The 23,605-nt window shown below is 37.6% G+C and overlaps 1 pseudogene; it reads right to left on the bottom strand.

Moving 5' to 3' along the window:
• Positions 1–1,403: 1,403 nt before the first annotated feature.
• LOC123583104 overlaps positions 1,404–23,605 on the bottom strand; it is a 68,383-nt pseudogene continuing 46,181 nt past the window's right edge.

Consider the following 23,605-nt stretch of genomic DNA (forward strand, 5'->3'; position numbering starts at 1 on the left):
TATTTTTTCCTGTTTCTTTCTTTTTGAGAGAAAGAGAGACAGAGCGTGAGTGGGGAGGAGCAGAGAGAGGGCGACACAGAATCTGAGGCAGGCTCCGGGCTCCGAGCTGTCGACGCAGAGCCGGACGCAGGGCTCGAACTCACAGACAGCGAGACCGTGACCTGAGCCTAAGTCTGCTCAACCAGCTGAGCCACCTGGGTGCCCCTGCACACTGTTTTAAAATTCATGTATATGCATGATTGAATCCATGTCTTCTCATAGTAACTTCAGTGAGGGCGTGAATGGCACTCATCTTGTTCTCTTGGTCACTAAAATCCCCTCAGCACTTAAAAGTCTGTAGGTGAAATTTAGGCAAATCATTGACAAATGCATTGTAACTATTCTTCCCAGAATACCTGAAATCCATGGGATTTGTTACTCAGAAGGATAATATTTAGCATATTCACATACAAATGTATATTTCAACTAAAAATATTCTTTTTGAGGTTACACCTCCTTTTATTCTCATTTTGACATTATGGCAAGGTTTTTGGCTTTCTGTTTTTTTTTTTTTTTTTTTTTTTTTTTTTTTTTTTTTGCCTGTGTTTTGCACACTTGAAAACTAGGAGGAAATTAGAGAATATTTGTCAAATTTCAAGCCTGCTTATCAGCAACACTTCAGGTGCTTTAAATGGAAGAGGAGAAACATCCACAAGAATAAAATCAGTGAATTCTTCCATTTACTATTTCTAGCAGCAGTAAAATCAATTGTATCTAAGAGGCAAAACAGTATGCTAATTACACCTTTTATTCAGGATTGTCAGCTAAAAGGGTCAGCTTTCACTTTCTACAGCATTATATTAACCCTTTACAGATCTAACTTCTTAAAATATGACAAAATGATCACTGCTTTCATTTACTAAAGGTTTTGTTCTAGATGTTATTAGAAGGAATTCTCATGAATTATTTTATAGCAAAAGCCCAACAAAAATTAGGCAATAGATCATAAATCAGCAAATGTTTACTGAGTATCTACTCTGGGCAATCAATGTTGTAGCTGATGGATCAATTGCAAGGAACAAATTAGATACAAAAATCCGTGGTCCCTTGTAATTTGCATGCTAGCATGGGGAAATGTATCAAAATGAATAAATCAACTGCATACTGTATTAGAAGATGATAAGGGGTATAGAGAAACAGAGCTGGCAGTAGGTTTGGGGAGAAGTTGTGGCAAAGATTCCCTCCTTGACTAAGCTCTACTCAGCCTACTAAGCTCTACTCTGAACTCTTGGCAGGTATGGTTTCTCGGCTTCCATGGTCATCTCTGCATTACCCAATTTCATTGAGAATCCTGCTATCAGTTTAGTCGGAATCCTTGATATCTAATATGGGTCCTCAACCTCTACCATTCCCCAGGTGATGTCCTAGCACTCTGGCCCGCCTTCAGCAAGAAGCCCATAGGTGAGTTTAGCCAGAATCCACCCCCCATCGTCACCTCTGATGTTTCCTCTTGGTAATTCTCCACTCTGCTCCTTGGCTATAAATTCCCACGTTTCCTTATTGTGTATGGAGTTGAGCCGAATGCATCCACCAACTACTTTCCTCTTGGGGAGAATGGTGGAAATTTCCTAAACCTAATACAAATATAAGAAATAGAGAATAAATATCACCCTGAAAATCACGTATATGCATTGGTTATATTTTATTCATAGACTTTTTTTTTCAAACCTTTGTTTTTGGTGTTTTTCCATGGAAAGATTTTCTTTAAATCCTTTGGAGCCTATCAGTATTACAATCTGCCCATTACTCTTGTGCTTTATTGTTTTTTTCTCAAGGTGTCCTTCGCAACCTTAAGTCACCGGGTTTTCTGTTTGTTTCAGTTTCAGTTGTTCTAAAACATAAAGTGTTTATTTTTCATTTTCTATTTGACATATGCACAAAGTGTATTTTGGGGTCATTTTGTCTAAATCAATTAGTTGCAAATGCAGTAAGTGCAAAAAATGGTACTGAATATAGTAGAAATCAAGTAACAATCCCAGTCTTGTAGGACCGTCTTTAGCTACAGTGAATGGAGGCCCGTAACTAGGGCTCTAGGCTTAACACATGGAAATGAACCCGAATGAAAATATAGTTTTATGTAAAATTTTTTCAGTTCTGTGTTTAAAGCTAGTCAATTGTCAAGTTTAGGTTATAGAACATGTTTTACTTAACTTTTATATTGAGAGAGAGAGAGAGAGAGAAGTGGGGGAGGGGCAGAGAGAGAGGAAGACAGAGGATCTGGGATCTGAAGCAGGGTCCCTCCTGACAGCAGCAGGGAGCCCAATGCAGGGCTTGAACTCAGCAACTGTGAGATCATGACCTGAGCAGAAGTCAGATGTTTAACCACCCACTGAGCCACCCAGGTGGCCCAGCGTAACACTTTTTTAAAACTATTTTATTATTATTCTTAACTTACTAATGCTTTTAAAAGTTTATTTATTTTTGAGAGAGACAGGGAGAACACAGAACCTTAGGCAGGCTCCAGGCTCTGCGCTGACAGCTCAAAGCCTGATGCTGGAATCTATGATCCAGGAGATCAGGACTGAGGCTTAACCAACTGAGCCACTCAGGCGCCCCAGGAACAGTTTTGTTGTTGTTGTTTTTGTTGTTGTTGTTAATGTTTATTTATTTTTGAGAGACAGAGTGAGAACGGGGGAGGGGCAGAGAGGGAAGGAGACAGAATCTGAAGCAGGCTCCAGCCCTTGAGCTCTCAGCACAGAGCCCGTCTCAGGGCTTGAACTGACAAACTGCAAGATGATGACCTGAGCTGAGGTCAGACGCTTAACTGACTGAGCCACCCAGGCACCCCAAACACTGTTTTAAAATGAAACCGGAGAACATAGCCTACAAAGAGCTAAACCACAGGAATATTTCTCTGAAAAGGTGAGATGATGGAAATGGAGAGGTGATGAGAGAGAGTTCCAGAGGATAGTAGGAGGAAAACAAAAATCTGAGGAAAAGCGTCAGAGCTAACAAGGCCAGCATCACACAATCACTGTAACTCATGTTTTATTTTGTTTTGTTTCATAGAAGACTTTTATTTTAATTTAATATTCTTTTTTAATTTTAGAAAGTGGTCTGCTGATGCTACATAACAAGAACAAATATTTGTTCTTGGACTAAGAGGACCCTTCCTCACATCAATTAAGTCATCAAATCTGTGTAGCTGGATGATGTTCTAAGGGTTCCCAGATGCCTTGTCTTCTACGAGATCTATTTTGTGCTTGTTGTGTTAAAGTCTTTCCAATGCCAATTTGCTTCAACTTCCAGCGTTTCGAATGGAAGATCTTTATAAGTCAAAGGGCAAGCATCTTTGGTGAAGGAATGTAGATTCTCTTTTGTTGGCATCTACTCAAGTCCCTTATCTAAAACTGTATCATGGGGCGCCTGGGTGGCGCAGTCGGTTGGGCGTCCGACTTCAGCCAGGTCACGATCTCGTGGTCTGTGAGTTCGAGCCCCGCGTCGGGCTCTGGGTTGATGGCTCAGAGCCTGGAGCCTGTTTCCGATTCTGTGTCTCCCTCTCTCTCTGCCCCTCCCCCGTTCATGCTCTGTCTCTCTCTGTCCCAAAAACAAATAAACGTTGAAAAAAAAATTTTTTTTAAACTGTATCATAACAGAAGGCTCCAAAGATTGCAGGAACCTCTGGAGCTCTGAACAAACTGACCACATATTCACTTTCCAATGCCCTCTCTGTCATACAGTCCATCATCATGGCACAAGAATGCCCATAAAACATATTCACTTCTCCTTGCTCATGACCTTTGAAAGTAAGAAACTAAATTCCTCGGGACTTGGTCACCGGGGTGTACATGTCCCAAGGCTGTTTGTCCACAAGAGCTGGAATGGACTTCCAGGATTACCACCCACTCAGATGCCTGGCAAATTTTAACGAGTTGGAATGGTTTTGTTCATCACAAAGATAGGGTCAGCATCATTTTTCTCAACGTGTTTAGCTTCACTCTTCTCAGTTCGTGGATAACTGCATGTCTTTGTCTTTACTAAGGAGATCCTTCTGCATTTCATCAGTTCTGTCAGTGACAGCTAAGAAGCTGGCCATGGTGCTAGAAATCTCTAGCCAGTCATGCCATACCACCACCGGGGCCGCCCGCTAAAGCTGAAGCCTACCGACCCCCAAGCACATTGCCCCTTTCGTGGCCCTTGTGCTCCCATATTTTTCTTTTTCATAAAGTTTATTCATTTATTATTTCTGAGAGAGAGAGAGAGAACACAGTGGGGAAGGGACAGAGAAAGAGAAGGAGAAAGCATCCAAAGCAGACAGAATCCAAAGCAGACTCCTGACTCTGAGCTGTCAGAACCGAGCCTGACGCGAGTCTCAAACTCACGAACCATGAGATCATGATCAGAGCCGAAGTTGGACACTAAACCGACCCAGGCACCCCTGTGCTCCCATGTTTTAATCTCACTAATGAAAATGTCAGTTGTCTTTGTAAAATTTTTGTCAAATGACACTTATCTGTAAACCACTACATACTTCTTCTTTCCAAAAATTTAAGCATTCTAGAACTATAAATTTATTGATTATGAACAGTTCAACTAATGAGAGACTTTAGTGTCTAGGTATTAATTTTAATTCTCAATTCTTTGAGAAGTTATTCTAAAACTAAATGGCTTCTAATTATTTTGAAGTTTTTTTTTTTTTTTTTCCAGTCACAAAGGATTGACATTACAATCATTTTAAAGCCATTTCTGAAACAAAGCAGCTGCAAACACTTTTGGTTCTATCTGAGTATTTCATTAAGGCATAAATATTTCAATTACCAAATAACAAGTCTTCACAATCTAGGGGTTTGATTGCATACAAAATGATTGATTTGTTTCAAGTGTACTTAGAGTTATATAGAAAAAAAATATATTCCAAATATTTCTTACAGAAGATAAGACAGATCTTCTATTAAAATGAACAAAAATTTGAGAGAGATGTGATATTATCTCATAAGCAAGTAATAATTGAAATGATAAAATACATAAAATTTTAAAAACTTAAAAATCTTCATGCAAAACTTTTCAAATTCAACCAAAAATTTTACTGGAGAAAAATTTATAATGCTAATCGAATATTTTAGAAAATTATCTAGAATGAAGCAAATTTAGCGAGTGGTCAAATCAGTAACTTAAAAAAATCAAATGTAAACTCAAAGAAAAGTAAATAAGGGGATTAAAATGAACAAATGTTATTAGAGGTAAACAGCAGAATGAAATTTTGGCTTTCTAATTATGACTCAGAATAAAGATAGACTTTTAGAATAATGATCAGGGTAAAAAAGAAAGGTAGGGGTCGGAATGAAGCTAACACAGAGAAATAGGGCTCAACCACAGAGAGAATGAACTATAAAAAAAATAAGGACATATTATGATTGATTCTATAATAATATAAAAAGGAAATGTACCACTACTAGGAAGCAACTCAATCAAAATTAACGCACCAAAAGTAAGATGGGATTGATCTGTAACTCACAAATTTCACCAAAGCTATTTCCTCTACAGCTCTCCATTCCTTAGTAGAGAACAGCTTCACCAATTTGGTAGCTCAGGCCAAAGTACTTGGAAATATAATTGGTTTTAATACCTCACATACCTTTTTTTTTTTTTTTTGAGGAAATCCCATTGCTATGGCTTTTAAAATATGTTCAATTTTTTTTAATTTTTAATTTTTATTTTTTTTTATTTTTTTTTAACGTTTATTTATTTTTGAGACAGAGAGAGACAGAGCATGAACGGGGGAGGGTCAGAGAGAGAGGGAGACACAAAATCCGAAACAGGTTCCAGGCTCTGAGCTGTCAGCACAGAGCCCGATGCGGGGCTCGAACTCATGGACCGCGAGATCATGACCTGAGCCGAAGTCGGACACTCAACCGACTGAGCCACCCAGGCGGCCCCCCTTTTTTTTTTTTAATATGTTCAAACTTTTAGCACTAATCCATCTCCAGTGTTACTAACCTGGCCAAGTCTTAGCCATCTTTCACCAAGATTATTTCGTTATCGCCTGTTCATCCTGTTTCCTTCATTGCTCACCATTCTCACCACCAATCCACCTGCAAACAGATGCTAGAGTAATAGAGTGTCAGTCAGTTCCACCGAATTCCAATAAATATAGCAGACCCTTCCCCCACACATAGGCCCGTTGGTTATAAAGCTCACATGGAAAAATAAATATGAAATATATCGTTTATATATATATATATATATATAAAATAAATAGGAAAATCTGAAAATAGAGGATTATAGTCACCTTAGATTTGTCAGATAACAAAATATATGACAAACCTTTCTAATGACTATAAACACTAGAAATGGTACAGACAGTCCATAAATACTTCCAAGAACAGGGGACATTTTTCATATGTAATTAAGGTGGGATCTCAAACAGTTGAGGAAAAGGTGGACTTTTTATGAAACGGTGTTGGCAAAACTGGATAGTCGTTTTGCAAAAAAAAAATTGATAAAATCGAATACATAAAACATACGTGTGCTAGAATAAATACCAAGTGAATGTTACCTAAGTTTAAAAGAAAATGAAATTATACAAACAATAGAAGAAACTCTGTGTAGATTCCCTTTAAATCTGGATGTGAGAGAATACTTTTTAACCAAAAATTTTAAAATGCAGATATAATAAAAGATCAATACATTCAGCCATGTCAAACAATTGCATGAAAAAAATAAGTAAAATATTACTTATGGAAAAGTAAATACAAACTGGAACATATTTTTTTCAGTGAATATAACAGAAAAAAGGCCAAACTCACAAATATGCAAATACTGTTCAAATCACTTTGTTGAGGTATGACTGACCTATAAAAAGCTGCACATATTTAATGAATACAACTTGGTGTATTTGGAGGTAAGTATATATCTTTGATATCACCATAACTTATGCTCTAAATATATCCATCACCTTCAAAAGTTTCTTCCTACCCTCTATATTTACCATTATTTTTTATGTGTGACATTAACACTTAACATAAGATCTATCCTCTTAGCAAATTTTTAAGTATATAATATAGTATTAACTATAGGTTCTATGCTATATAAATCTCTATGCCAGATAAATTTCTATGCTAGATAAATCTCCGTCTTGCAAAACTGAGAGTTTGTACCCTTTCACTAATACCTCCCAGACCCTGGCAGCCATCCTTGTATTTGCATTTGACTATTTGACTTGCATTTGACTATTTCGGATTCATATAAGTGAGATCATGCATGATTTTCCCTTTTATGTCTGGTTTGATTCACTCAGCATAATATCCTCTAATTTCAGGTACATTGTTGCAAGTAACAGAATGTCCTCCATTTCTAAGGCTGAATAATATTCCATTGTGTATATGCCACATTTTTAGTGTTTATTGATTTATTTTTTACTGAAAAAAAATACTTTTTTAATGTTTATTTATTTTTGAGAGAGAGAGAGAGAGAGAGAGAGAGAGCGATCATGAAGCGGGGAGGGACAGAGAGAGATGGGGACACAGAATCCCAAGCAGACTCCAGACTCTGAGCTGTCAACACAGAGTTAGACCTGGGGCTCACACCCATGAACTGTGAGATCATAACCTGAGCTGATGTTGGACCCTTAACCGACTGAGCCACCCCTATGCCACATTTTCTTGAATATTGAGGGGAAAAAAGAGACTAAACACCTGATGAAAAATGTGCAAAAGTCACAGACACACACACATAGGATAAGTAGTATAATACACTACACCACACACACACACACACACACACACACACACACACATATTTAAAGTAGCTCTTAAAAATTTGAAAGAACGCTCAATGCTCATAATTAAAGAAATTAAAATTAAATTAAAATTATATCAAGATACCATTTCTTATCTCATTACAGCAAAGTTTAAATAATATAGTTTAGTGCAAGCTATAGGGTAACAGGCTCCCTTAAGCACAACCAATGCATTTGTTAACTGGTGTAACTCCTTTGTATATAGTACAATACATACATCTTAAACCAACAACTGTATTTGCAATTATACTTTACATTTAGCAATTCTACGTATAAGAATTCCATATACTTCCAACAATCCAAACATATGTAAAAATATTCGCTGTGGCCTTATTTGAAATAGTAAAATATCAGAAACAACCTGACATGACATTGGTTGAAAACTATGGTTTTTAACTATATAGCTATGGACCATGTAGCTATGGAGTATAGCAAAACTGTATATCAATGGAATACTATCAGGCTGTAAAATAGAGTGAAAATACTTTTTTGATCTAGTGTAATTCTTAGGACAAAATGTTACTTGTTATCAAAAAAGCAATGGGCAATTAGATAGATACCATATACATATATAAAATGCATTTTGTTGTAAGGAAATAAAAAAAAAATAAGACATGAATATGTATGTGTGATCTCATTTTTGAAAAAAAGAAAAGAAATTCACATCATAAACACAAAGCTAATTCAATTAAATCATTTATCAATAAGAACAGCAATGGTAGATAGCAGGGATAGAGAATGGAATGAAACTTTGATATTTGAATTATTTTAATTACTCCCAAAGTCAAACAATGCAATTAAATCTAAATTGTATCAAACAGGAGGATAAAGCTAAAATTAAATACAAGTAGAAAAACATAACTACATCAAATTTATAATATGCAGAGAATATATGCATCCACCTACACACAGGGAACTAATTATTTCAAGTAATTTTGAACACTATACTTTGATTGCACTTCCTCTACAGGATGTAGCCTGAAGGACAAAAAGAGAAAAGGAATCTTGAACTTGGGTGGTATGTTATCAGTCGTGATATTGGTGAAGCAATTCCTATTCTATTTTGTGTACATTGCAAAAGGAAATAAAACACCTTTGTAGTTGGGAATTCAGAGTCTCTGGAGGCAAAGGGAGCTATAGATACCAATAAGGGTAAAGTGAGAAGGCTTGGAATGAAAAACATGACATAAGCTTATAGATAAAAAAAAAAAAAAAACAGATGAGCAGATAAGATAGGCCACCAAGAAGTCTTAGAAGTAATAATAACGCACCAACAGTGAACATGACTAGACCCCTGTCATGTTTTTGAAAACTATCTGCACGTTTTTTTTAACCCATAAGTGATTTGGGGTCTGGAGAATCAAAACATACAAACTAAGCCTCCAATAATTTTGTGCATCAGAAATCAAGGATGGGCTCAAAAACCAGTAGACATATATCCAAGAAAATACAATTAGATGCTCAAATTGTGCAAACATCGCTAGTGGGAGTTTCTTTAATCTGCCACTGGCTTCTGTGTCCTTTGTGAAACTCTGTGTCAGCGTCTCCCCATCAGCTGTTCATTTTACTCGGACTGCTCTTTACCATACATCCCACTCACTCACTTCTAGGCTTGGCTCCAATGTCCCTTCTCGGCAAGGCTTATTCTAATCTCTCTACTCAAAATTTTACACATCCCAAAACTTGTGAACCTTTTCAGCAGGATCTGTTTTTTCCACTGCACTTATAATCTTCCAAAATGCTATGAAAATGAATTAGCTATCTCGATTTGCCCCGCTCCCCACCTAAATAAGTGCCCATTAAAGCAAGTGTGTTTTGTCTGTGTTATTCATAGTTAGTCGTTAGTCACTCTAAGCTTTGGCCTATTGTTTAGTGCCTGTCCTAAAACAGACTCTCAATTAATATCTTTTATTGAATAATTTGATCGCCTTCTAAATCTCCTTTTTGTCTATCACATTATAGCCACTTCTATATGGTCATTTAACTTTATGAAATAGAAAAGATGATTTTCGGAAAGCAAATCATCTGTGTACAGTTTAGTATTGAGTTATTCTTAATACATTTCCTTCTTTCATTACTTATTTCTAATAGGCAATCAAATCTTGTCAGTTCTTCTCCCTAAATGTCTTTAAATGTGTTGTTTTATTTACTTGCTGACTCCTACCACCTTAGTTCTGGAACTCATCATCTCACACCTGGATTACTGAAATAGCCTTGCTTCTGGCAACCATACACAAATCTTTTCTGCCTCATCCCCTCCTAAATGAGTGTTTAATTTCTCTAAATAACAGCTTTCAAAATGTGACTTCCAAACTTTTAAAAATTCTCAATGAGTCTCTAGCCACTTAGGAGATAATACCTTCAGTTTAGCTTTCAAGTGGATTCTGAGGTCATGTCCCCATTATAATACTTCCTGTGATATTAACATAGTTAATTATTTAGAGACAAAATTATGTAAAATATCACAGAAATAGATGAAGCATTTTTTAAGTCTTCATATTGTTAATGTTTTGAGAGGCAATACAGTCGGGGAAAACAGACCAATATTAAAAATTGGTGTCAAATTGCTGTCCCTTTCACAACGGAAGAGGTCTCACGACATCTATCTTTCACTCTCTAGAATTATGCTTTATTAAAGGCACAGTGCTGGTTTCTATTCATGCTGGGTTGGGATATCCCCAGTGGGGGTAGGTGAATTAGTCTTTATGAGAGAGTATTTATTTTGGTGATTCCATACATAACCTTTATCTCTACCATTAGGACCAAATGTTTATGGTCATAGGATTGTATACCTGTCTTTTTGAGTGTTGAGGCCTCTTTAAGGATGAATAGTTTCTGATCAGCATTAACAGGAGACACAATCATCATCACATTTTGTTTTTTCTCCTTGTGTCCATCCACATCACTCTTAAACTGTTGTCCTGGATCTTTCAATCTTTATACTAACAGCCAAGTCATTTACTGACCCCAGATCATTGTACCCCGTCAAAAGAAGAGAATACCAGTCGGTATCCAAAACAAAATACATGCATGCGCACTCACACACACATGCACAAATCGTTACCTCCTGTGGTTTTAGAAAACTATCTTATTAAAGGACAGTCTTTCTGAGCAGAGCAAATTGCCATCTTATGTAGCTTTGGAATGTATGGACTTGAAGGATTAGTAGTTTTTCAGAGATAAAAGCAGGTTGGTGTTAATTGTGGAGGTGGGATTACTTCAGTGTGACTGTAAGTTGGTTGACACTTATTCATTGGTGTGGCTCCTTTCCCAATTGGGTGACTTTAAAGAGCAAAGACTTCAAGTGCTTGGTAGTTTTTCAGAGACATATTTGCTGTGGCAGTCATTGTTTTTTCTTGTGATGGGAAAAAGATACATAAACTGAATGCATTATTTAAATCTTTGCTGGTGGTTCTAAGCTCGTGCTCCACTCCTCACACCTCGGATGTGGTTTTGATTCTGATTTTCTCCTCCAAATGTGGGAGTGAGGTAATTTTCATGGGTTTCTACTGATACTTCTTATGAAACTGTTAACAAAGGGGCTGACAAGCTGTTAAGAAATTATTTATTATTTTTTAAGTATTTTTTTAGTTTATTTTTGAGAGAGATAAAAAGAGAACGCAAACTGGAGAGGGGCAGAGAGAGACAGGGAGAGAGGGAGAAAGAGAATCCCAGGCAGGCTCTGCACTGTCAGCGCAGAGCCTGATGTAGGGCATGATCTCAGGAACCACGAGATCACGACATGAGCTGAAACTGAGACTCCCACCCTTAACCAACTGAGCCACCCAGGAGCCCTGAAGTTATTTTTATCCTTCAGTCAAAAAGAGAGCGTCAGAGGGTTCCATATGTAGGATTCTCTTTTACAATTTTTACTCTTCAGAACAGAGAATCTGTCAGACAGCAAATAGTGAATAAAGATAGAATCTGGTTTAGATATTAAGAAGAGGGAAGAGAGTGAATAAACTAGCATAATGGGTAGAAGAAAGAGGTGAGTGGGTGAATTCAATAATTGTTTCAGTTGGAAAAAAAAGGTGGGGAAGTAAGCCGAGGTGGGTCCTTGCATTGGTCCCCCAGGGGCGCAGGTAGAGAGGACTAAGCTGACTGAGGGCTGCCACCTGCCATTGCATTTCCAAAGGGGCTGGAAAACAGCTAACTACCCGTAGCGTAGCGGTAGCCAGGTGACCAGCTCTGTGTGTTTCACAGCAGATGCATGCCACGGTTCTCAGAAGGTTGGAGGGTATTTCTATATTTGGTGGCATGGGTTCTTCAGCCTTGTTCCCCCAGGAGCACTCAAATTGGCCTGTGGGTGAGCTTGGGTGCGCCACCTCTGGGTGGGACGATGAAGACAGTAGGTGCTGGGAACGAGCCCCTCCCAACACCAGCTCTTGGACTCTGAAAACCATGTGAGTCCTGGTCCCTCCTCCCCGCTGTGCTGTCCCCTCCAGGTTCTGGTGTCCAGGGGAGGGGCTGAAGAGGCGTCACTGCGCCCCCTCTGGGCACCAGCTAACAGCTGAGCTGGTGTGTACCTTGGGACCCGGGAGCAAGGAACTGGCAGAGTAGCGGTGAAGGAGCTGGAAGGGTACAGCCGCTGTCAGCACCGCCTCCCCGCCACAGTGTATGGGGTAAAACGCTGCCCTTGCAGGTGCCCTTTGCTCACTCCTACCTCTCTTTGCCCTGGAGAGGGATTTCCCGGTTGGCTGGACAATTTGCGTGTAGAGGAGCAGGGATTCCTTGTGCAGTGCTGATTAAAAGAGTTAAGAGAGGGAGGACCAGAGAAATTTGTCTCAAAGTGAGAAGGAAGAGGCCAAAGAGTAAAACAAGAGATTCCCCCACAACAATGAAGGAGGAAAAAAAAAAGTTTCAGGTTTGTTGCCAATGGGATTTCACAGGTGATTGAAGAGCCTATTGAACCAAATTAAAATGAGTCCCTGCCCCCACCCCGTCTGAGATTGAAAAAGTAAAAAGGAGTTGAGAGATGAATAAAAGGAGCTGTAAGAAAATAAGTTTAATTTTGAAAATTGCATTCACTTTTTTATTCCTGTCATGGTAAATTACCATCAGCGACTTAAAGTAACACTTATTTATTATCTCATCGTTCTGTAGGTCAGAAGGCCTGGTTGGCTCCATGGTTTTTCTGATCGACATTTCACAAAGCCATGATCAAGGTGTCAGCCAAGAGCTTATTGTAAGGTGTTGAAAACAATCTGCATCCAAATTCATTCAGGTTGTGGTCCAATTCTGGACCTTGTGGATATAAGACTGATGTCCCCATTACCTCAGTGCTTGTCAGCCAGTGGTCAGTCTTTGCTCCTAGAGGCTGTCTTCATTTCTTCCCATGCTTCCCTTATGTCAGCCCCTCCAGTAATGATGGATGGAATCTCTCCCACCCTCTGGACATCTTCAACAAGCTCTCTGCAACCCCTTCTCTTGCTGACTCTTCCACTGTTAAGGACTCATCCAATTACCTTGGATTCACTTCGATAATCTAGGATAATCCTCCCATTTTAAGGTCAGGTACAAGCTTTTAACTCATTTCTTATCTATCAGGGCCCTCTGGGAAGAGGAATAACCTCAGTACAATCTTGTGAGTCTGCTACAGATCAACCTTTCTGGAATATATATTAACCTTATTTGCCAGCAGAAAGACAATGAAGAATCCGACTTATAAAATATTTTTGCAGCATATTCCTTGTGTAGGTTACTTATTGTAAAACAAAATGGAATTTTTGTATTTATGGAAATAGGGTTCCATTGCATAATTATTGTTTCTTCATATATTGCTTAGAAAGTAACTTATCTTTTAAATCTGAAACTAAACATGTTCATACAATGTGAGCAAAGGGCAATTTTGAGAGTTGCAATCTGTGTTATCAGATTTCTTCAATTGCACAACGGTTCATTTGTGCTCTGTGTTGGTATCCATTCAGTAATTTATAAAGATTGGTGCTGAGTGATAGATATTAATTTTATTCTGATGTAACTGTTCAAATCTTTTTTGTTATGTGTGTGTATGAGATCACCCTGAAAAGCATTCGTAGAAAACTCTAGGGAAGAAAACTCTTGAAGACAGTTGTAGAAAGAGGAATCCCTTAAGACTTGGCCAGAGATAGAGAATATCACATATAGTGTGTTTAACTGTTATGATCAAATTCACTGGGCCACGGAATACCCAGACATTTGGTTAAACGTTATTCTGGCTATGTCTGTGAGGATGTCTTTGGACAAGATTAACATTGACATCGATATACTTAGTAAAGTACGTTGCTTTCATAATGTGGGTGGGCCTTGTGCAATCAGCTGAAGGCCAGACCAGAAGGAAAAGGCAGAACCTCCTGTGGCTAACGACTGCCTCCGGTCTGACTGTCTTTGAACTGGGGTATCAGCTTTTTCTTACCTTCAGACTCAAACTGAAGCATTGGCTCTTCTTGGACCTCAAGTATGCTAGCCTTCAGATTGGAACTATATCATCTCTTCTTCTGCTTGTCAGGCCCTTGGACTTGGACCAGAACTATATCACTAGTGCTCCTGGGTCTCCAGCTTAACGGCTACAGATCTGGGCACTTGTCAGCCACCACACTCACATGAGCCAATTCCTTCCAGTCTCTCTGTCTCTCTGTCTCTGTCTCTCTCTCTCTCTCCATCTACCTGGAAGGAAGTGACTTGAAGTAGAAAACAAAACCAAAACAAAACCAAAAAGTCACTCAAAAATACAGTGTAAAGTTAACATAAAATGTACAGTGTTACCTAATATGTACTGAAGTTAGTTTTAGGTTTTTAGGTAACATCCATCAGTTACCTATCTTTTGGTTACACATAGCATATTAATTCTGTTTTTTTCTTTTTTTTGAAAATCCTAATGTAGACGAAAGGATGGACAGAGAATATTTAAAGTAGGAAGTAGTCAATAATGTTAAAAGCTACATCAGTTTTGGTTACAAAAGAAGAATGGTAAAGGTGGTTAGAGTTAATTCTTAGCACCCAGGAAAAATGTAACACATATTAAAAAAATATATTTCTTAGCATTGTTTCATTTCCCATTGTGTACGTACCATAAGCAATCTTACTATGATTCATTAAAGGAAAATGCATCTCAAGCAAGTTTATGCACAAAACTAGTTAAATGTAGATTGGGGATTGATCTCTTATTTTCTTTTAATACATTTATTAAAATTGTTTTCACATGCAAACATTTTTCAGTGGCAAATATTTAAAAGTCTGTATTCATTAAGAGCCCTCCATGATAATTCTTAGAAAATTTCAGGCAAGATCATGATGCAAATGATGTACTATCTCATTTCATTCTTCTTAATAGGTTTCATTTATATATATGTTATATAAATAAAAATAAATTATATATTATACACATATATATGTATGTATATTATATGTATATTCAAATTATATTACCTGTAATTTAAGGAAATAAACAAAAGTTTGCCTTGTCTCACTTACTAAATTAGATATTTTCTACCTGGAAATGAATGACTCGAAGGATTAAAAAAAAAAGGAAACATAAACAATGTACTCAAAAATGTAATGCAAAATTAATACACAATGGACTATGTTATCTAATGTTTACTGAAATTACTTTTAAGTTTTTAAGGGATTGACTAGTAAATACAGTATGAAACCAACTACTGTTGGTTTCTGGGGACACCTGTGTGTCTTAATCTGTTCAGCCTCTGACTCTTGATTTTGGTTCAGGTCATGATCTGGGCATGAGATCAAGCCCCTCATTGTCAGGCTCGGCACGAAGGGTGGATTCTGCTTAGGATTCTCTCTCTCCCTCCCTATTCGGCCATCTCTCATTCGCTATGCTCTCGCACGTACACTCCCCCTCCTTAAAAAAAAAAAAAAAAAAAAGAAAAGAAATCGTTTTCTGAATAGCATCACCTTTTATTTAATCATCACACCATGCATATGTAAATTTAAGTGATGTGTCTGAAATGGAATAAAAATGAGCCAGAACATGAAGAAGGTTATGATTTCAAAAGTCAGAGAAACTTGTTTCAGAGATCAATGTGTTTGATCTTTTTTATTAAGAATTTATGCTGTATAATATTAACTCATTTGAAACATTTAAATAATAATGAAAATAACAACAACAAAAGAAATATGTACTTCTTTTCTGTAAAACCAGCACTATACTAGAAAGTTGTAAGAAAAATAAAATACCCTTCATCCACGGATGCTTCCAAACTAGTAATAAAGCCAATTAAGCTCAGAAATCTTTTGTTCAGTTTCTACTGAGTGAAATAAATTTTGGTAGGCACTTTAAGTAAAAAGCAATGATGTACTTTCTCTCCCCTCCAGGAGATCTCAACTTACTGGCGGAGGGTTGGGGGCGGGGGTGGTGAATAATAATGCAGAGAAAACTCTAATGAGTAATGTAATGGCACAAATAAATTTCAATAGGAGATCAGGGAAGGTGAATTTAATTCTTAGATGAACCATTACATGTGGAAACAGTGTTTAAAGTGACTATTTTATACAGGGTCTTGAAAAATAAATTGATATTTACTAAGCAAAGGTTGATATAGTGACATGGACAGACTATGGATGCGCAGTCTTCTGAGGGTAGATGAATAGAATGAAGATAAAGAAATGGGTGGGACACCTGGGTGGCTCCGTCAGTTAAGCATTCGACTTTGGCTCAGGTCATGATCTCGTGGGGGTTCCTGAGTTTGAGCCCCGAGTTGGGCTCTGTGCTGACAGCTCAGAGCCTGGAGTCTGCTTCAGATTCTGTGTCTCCCTCTCTCTCTGGCCCTCTCCTGTTCACTCTCTCTCTCTCAAAAATAAATACACATTAAAAAAAATAAGAAAAGAAAAAGAAATGGACAAGTACAGTCTACATGTCCAGAATGATAGACTGTGTACTGTAGCTTGGGCCTGCTCTGTGTGTGTGTGTGTGTGTGTGTGTGTGCACGCGTGTGTGTGCAGCGTGCACAGCAGTATAGCAGTGTGCTGGGTTTAATAACTGTGGTCTAGGACTTAAAAAAAATATGAGACCATCCCAGTGTGATGTCACTGAATTCAGAGTTGGGATGAGATGCACCCAGTTGGCCTTATATATGAATTAGTTCCAGATTAACAGGTGTTTTCAGGTATGTGTGTGCATATGGAACAGGGTTAGAGAGGAAATAAATGGAGAAATGGGAAGGTATAATATTTGGGATTGGGATCAAGTACATAGAACACTGTTGGGGAAAAAATACAAATCTGTTTCTCTATCATGTAAACAATATTCTGGAGAGGGCAGTTCAGGGCTTATGTAGTGGTTTCTAGAGGACTCGGGGTTCTTTTATCTCTATTCTCTGTTGTCTTTATAAATCAGCTGCAAAATATAAACATCATCTCCTGATCCCAGAAAGTTACTTGAGTTTTATCATCATGGCTACTTTGTAGGCTAGAAAAATAAGGAAAGTTTCTTTTTATAGAGGAAAAAGAACACATGTACCACTTCTTATAAAGATAATTTTTTGAAGTCCCATCCACACCTCTATTTCCATCTCATAGTCCAAATCTTAGTCACATTGAATATGTAAATGTAAGAGAGACTCTGAAGTAAATTTCATAGACTGGAAAATCATAGCCTTAAATAAAAATCTTTAAAGAAGACCTCTAAATAAAGGAAATATATTCACGTAACTTGCAGTCTTCACCAGAGGATATTATGGTAGAAAAATAAATTAGAAATCATGCCAGGGGCCAAAATTAAACATCAGCAGAGGAAATTTAAAATTATTCCATACCTGTAACTATGGGATCTTTGCCTTCATTCCCTTTTAGGATACTGCTTACCACTAATTAAAGGATATTTGATTAGAGATACAGAACCTTTGTTACCTGAAATATCAACTGTCTCACAGGACAACTTAGCAAGAGAATAATGTGATTGCAGGTTCTGAAGACTAACAAACCTACGCTCTATCCATCTACAATAACATTTTGATTTTGCCCCACCAAAATGCAGTTAAGAAATGATGTGTAAGATACTCCACCAGTTTAAGATGGAACTTGGGAGCTGGAAGTATGGTTTAAAAGTCGAATATATGCAGCATCTGGGTGGCTCACTGGGTTAAACGTCCGACTTCAGCTCAGTCATGATCTAATGGCTCTTAAGTTCTAGCCCCGTGTCACGCTGTGTGCTGACAGCTTGGAGCCAGGAGCCTGCTTGGGATGCTGTGTCTCCCTCTCTCTCTGTCCCTCCCTCGCTCACGCTCTGTCTCTCTCTGTCTCTCTGTCTCTCTCAAAAATAAATAAATGTTAAAAAAATAAAAGTAAAATGTACTATGGAGATTGTAAAATGGAGAGGAGAAGGAAGGAGAAACAACCAAAAGGAATGATGGGACTTTCAAAGTGTGTGATGCACGGAAAAGAATTCCGTGCCTAGTTGTGATTATATAACAGTAAAATTCATTTTCTTTCCAACTACAAATTTTACTCAAAACACTTACGACATGACTGTTGTGAGCGAGCTCTTACATGTGCTGTTGGACGTCACTGAAGGTGTTTGAAGGAAATAGAAAACAAGCAAAGTTTAGGTTTCTGCTTGGAGAACTTATTCTTGTAGCAGAATGTCTAATTCATGTATTTTGAATGAGTGGACAATGGAGGCTTGAAAAGTGGTAAGAAATCAAACCCAAACTCAGGAAGGAGATAGTGAGCAGCAAATTAAGGCAACGGTATTATTGCAAAGGGAAAGATGAAGGAGAAGACCTTGCCAAGTCATATCACTCAGATTTACAAGTAATAGGCTATGGAAATTTGAAGAAAATGTACCTAAACGTTCCTGTGTGGCTCACTGATAGAATACAGCGTTGTTTCACAAGATATAGAGAACACGTTGGAAAGGAAATACGTGTGGAAGAAGGAAATACAATCAAATTCAGTAAATTCTTCTAATTTTTAAAATTACTTACATATTTTTATTTTTAAGAAATTTGCTAAAATCCAAAAATAGGCATTCTGTAATTACTGGACAGATAAATGTAGGCATGGGACTCAGGATAAAAATATAGATATTTAAAGAGCTTCCACTGGAAGAAAAAATAGTTGCTGGAAGTCAGTGCCAAAGAGGAACACGTGGCCAAGAAGGAGCAACGCCTGAAATTTGGGGAACTCTTCAGTAGAAAGGCCACTAGTAGGTGCGCCTGGGTGGCTCAGTCAGTTAAGCGTTGGACTTGGGCTCAGATCATGATCACAAGCTCTATGAGTTCAACCCCCATGTCGGGCTCTGTGCTGACAGCTTGGAGCCTGGGGGCTGCTTCGGATTCTGTGTCTCCTTCTTTCTCTGCCCCTCTCCCTCTCAAGCACTCTCTCTCTCTCTCTCTCTCAAAATAAAAATGAACATTAAATTTTTTTTAAATGAAGACGAACAGTATTATGCTAAATGAAATAGTTCAGGGAAAAATAGAGATCATACGATGTCACTAGTGTGGAAGTTGAGAAACTTAACAGGTGAGCATCTGGAAAGGGAAGGAAAAATAAGATAAAAAGAGAGAGGGAGGCAAACCATAAGAGACTCTTAAATACAGAGAGCAAACTGAGAGTTGATGGGGGTGGGTTAAGTGGGTGATGGACATTAAGGAGGGCACTCTTCAGGATGAGCACTGGGTGTCATATGTAAGAGATGAGTCATTGGGTTCTACTCCCCAAACCACTGTATATTATCTAACTTGAGGGGAAAGTTAGACTACACTGTATATTATCTAACTTGACGGGGAAAAAAAAAACTAACAGAGGAAAGGGAGCTGCAAAGACTCATGGAAGAAGGTTATAGGGACGATTCAGCTGCATAAAATATTACATCTTGAATGCCTGGCTAATGCATACTTTTTCCTCAGAAGTAACTTAAGACAGATATAAGAGTAACAATAATGAATTGAATCATTCATTCCGGGCAGGTGCCCGGAGAACAATACAAACTAAAGGCAAGTACCCATGTGGCCCACACGCCATCTGTCTCTGCAAGACTTTTCTTTTTGTTTTTCCACCTCCACTTCTCAAAAGTTTCAGAAAAGAGGCTTGTGGCCCATGTTCACAACGCATGCCTGTCCTGAGACTGTGCTCCAGGAGGGAGCTGGAAAAGCTGACCGCCTGTGGTTCTGAAGGTGGGGAGTTGCACAAAAGGAAGATGAAGGAGACAGGAGGGGGGAGGGGGATACTCAGAGAAACTGTGAGTGCTCACGGCATGCTAAGTGTTTCTATGGTGCACACACTGAGCCGAAGGATTAGCATGCAGGCTCTAAGAGGATTTTCACATGTTATGTGGCTTTAATATACGTACTGTACAGAAGAGGAACTAAAGGTTAGAGATACTTAAGTGCTCTAAAGTCATACAACTTACACATGCGACAAGAATGAAAACTCAGCAAGTCCCATTCCATATACAAATTTGACCAGATTTGGGCTTTTAAACTTTCATATTGTTCCATTATTATTAACTTGCCTTAGATAATTCAGCTAATTAGTGACTAAATTGTAACTAAAAACTGTTAACTACTATCAGTATCAGGGGGTATATAATAAAATGTTCTCTCCTAAGTACTTAGAAATAATGGGAATAAGAATTGGTGCTCGGGTTAAAATTATGAATTGAATTGAATATATAATGAAGGAGGGCATGACGAGGCAGCTGGATATTAAGTGAAATGTATCTGTTGTTTCAGAATTTTGGCTGAGACCCTTGAAATTAGAAAAAGTAATGGTGTTGCAAGGCTAAGGGATGGTCATAAGTTTATCACTCAGTTTAAGGATGTATAAAATGAAGTAAAAAAGTTTAAATTGTGGACACTTATTTGGGGGGAAGTTAGTTGAACGCTAAGCATTTTTATTTCCTCCTTTTTATTGGGGAATGTCAGTGCATGCCTCCTCCCTCCTTGCCTCCAACCAAGAAAGGGAGTGATTTAATGAAAGGCCATTGGAAAACATGACCTGGGCCCCCCAGAGATCTTAGTGTACTGAGATTAGTTAGTGCCAGACTTGTTCCTGGATCATTCTACAGCTGACAGACTTACTATGTCCACGTAGGATAACAGAATGCAGAGAGAGCAACTTGACCTTCCAGATTTTGTCAGGTGTCCTCAAGATTCGGGTAGGCCTTATGGACGATAGCTGAGTTTGACCTACCTTGAAAATATTCTAGCCCAAGTGAACCCAGTGCCAGTGTGAGTCACCCATCAAAAAAGACAACTGGGGAGTGATTACGAAAGTTGATCAGTAAGAAACTGAACCGCTTGTATCATAAAGAAATGCAGTGGAAGGTTCTCAAAAAAGCCTTCAAAAAAATCACAAAAAAGTCGCATGAAGCAGAGCACTGAAGAAGATTCCAGGATCAGATTTTAACCAGTCTCCTAACCCCTCCTTCCCTTTACTTCCTGTTACCATTCTAGAACTGAAGGCTAAAAGTAAATGAGGAGATAGAATTAAAAACAAACAAACAAACAAACAAACAAACAAACCTGAAAGTGGAATAAATACAATAATCCTGTCATGTCCTACTATAGGCATAAAACCAAATTCAGGTGGAGTTAACAGGAGTGTGGGATAAAAGCTGAAACTGAAGGATCAATTGAGGTTTTAATATTAGGCTTGACCATGGTCTTTAATATCTGAGAACCGCATACGGCTTGTTAGTAAATGAAGGTAAGTAAAAAAACGAAGAGATATGCCTGAGCGTTTGAGTCAGGGAAGGATGATTTGAAGACAAACCTGAGAGTGAGAGCAATAAAAAATAAAGTTGACTTCTGCTAGTTTACTATTCTGGTTTACCCAATAAATCAGCTTTAGATATAAAAAATCATCTGAAAAAGACAAATTGGTTTTCAGTCTGTGAGGTATGGCTGTACATAAATTGAATTCATAAACATATCTAAAGAAAGAATAGGTCAAGAGTGGGAAATAGATGTGGACATCCATGGATGAAAACATTGACAAATGGTATTTTATAAGACATTAGGCCTAAGAAGATGTGAGAGGAAAGTTGGGGAGGGAGTAGGATAATTAAGAAATTAATTAAATAGAAAGATGATTATAATTATAGCTAAATATTATTAAGTGCTTATGTAGGAAGCACTCCACTAAGCATTATGATAGAGTCACTTATTTTAATCCTTTCAAAAGTAACACAATGTAAATATTATTTCTATTGTACCGAATAAGAAACTGAGGCACAGAGAGGTAAAACAACTTGCCCAAGGTCGTAGTTAGTTAACATCGTCAGAGATGCATGCAAAACTATAATAACTAAATACTTCATTGTCAGAACAAACTACAAGTGTATCAAGTCTTAAGAGGACAGGATAGAGACATAGAATCTATCTTTAAAAAAAAAGGATTTAGTTTGGCCTTTTGGCCAATTGTGTTAAATCAAGCTAACCTAATTTTTCATTTCACTGAGTCTATTCCACATTAGGTCTGATCTCATTAATGTTGTCTAAGTTGAATGCTTTTGGGAAAAAAGAAATAACTCTATTAAGCCATAAAGACACAATTAGTGAAATGTATTAGATGTGATTATAATGTGACGGATTATTTTTATAAGCATACCAAGCTTACAGACTCAAATGAATATTCAACTTTACAGTGCTAACTTTGAAAGAATAAGCCATGTTGTAATGAAGCTTTTCTTGTTGAAACCTCATTTCTTCTCATTTTGAATTTAGCTCATAGAAGTTTTCAAGGTATATAGGAAATATCTGTATTCAATAAAAATATTTCCCAGTTTGTTTACCCAGACTTTCCCCACAATGCCTTGGGCATATTTTCAGAAATTAAGTCTACCTTCTAATTAGGAAGCTATATAAATATTGAAGGTATTTCAATAACTAATTTAAAGACAAATTTACTTTTTATTTATTTTTAAAATTTTTTTTTAATATTTATTTATTTTTGAGAGAGAGAGACAGAGGATCTAAAGCAGGCTCTGTGCTGACAGCAGAGAGCCTGATGCGGGGCTCAAACTCACAAACTGTGAGATCATGACCCGAGCCGAAGTTGGACACTTAACCAATTGAGCCACCTAGGCGCCTCTAATTTGGAAACAAATTTAAAAGAAAGACTCCTCAAATAGTTTGAACAGTGGCAGGACCGTCAATATAAGTTTGCAGACAACTAGGTAATTACTTTGAAAAGACAGCATTCATGATATATATGAAAAATATCAGTCATGACATTTCACAATTATATTCTAACAATAATTTCACTAATTGAATAATTTCATATTATGCACTTACTGATAAGGGATTGATTTGAAACAAGAGCTTCAATTAGACCAAATAATACTTTGAGTTCACATCTTATACCTATCTGTAAGTAAAATCTTAACCATAGAAAATAAACCATTATGCCCTTTCATGGCGTCTAAGGAAAAAATTTACCAATGCACACAATTGCCTGAAATTTGATTAAATATGAAATGTTTATCACCGTTTTGCGAACACTGTATGACCATTTTGAAAAAGGTAAAATGACACAGGACTGGCAAGAAATGCAAAAACATTTTCCTATGGTAAATTTATGGATAAACTTTTCATTTCTTTTTTTTTTCTTTCCTTATTTTTTCCTTATTTTCAAATCTTTTCAACAAAGTCCAGGATCATATATTACTAAAATGATAGCATATTAATATTCAATATCTGAATACAAATAAATGGATATAATTACACAAGGCTGTAAATACCAGGAAGATGGAGAATTGGGGGCCATTTTTTAACGGTACCTACCATAGTCTGCCATCTAGCACCCAGTCCTTCCCATATGTAATATAATATACACACCCCTGTTGAAGGTTTTCAAAACGCATCTGCTTATAATCCAGAGTCTCAT

Source organism: Leopardus geoffroyi, chromosome A1, assembly GCF_018350155.1.
Source record: "Leopardus geoffroyi isolate Oge1 chromosome A1, O.geoffroyi_Oge1_pat1.0, whole genome shotgun sequence".
NCBI classification, from domain to species: domain Eukaryota; kingdom Metazoa; phylum Chordata; class Mammalia; order Carnivora; family Felidae; genus Leopardus; species Leopardus geoffroyi.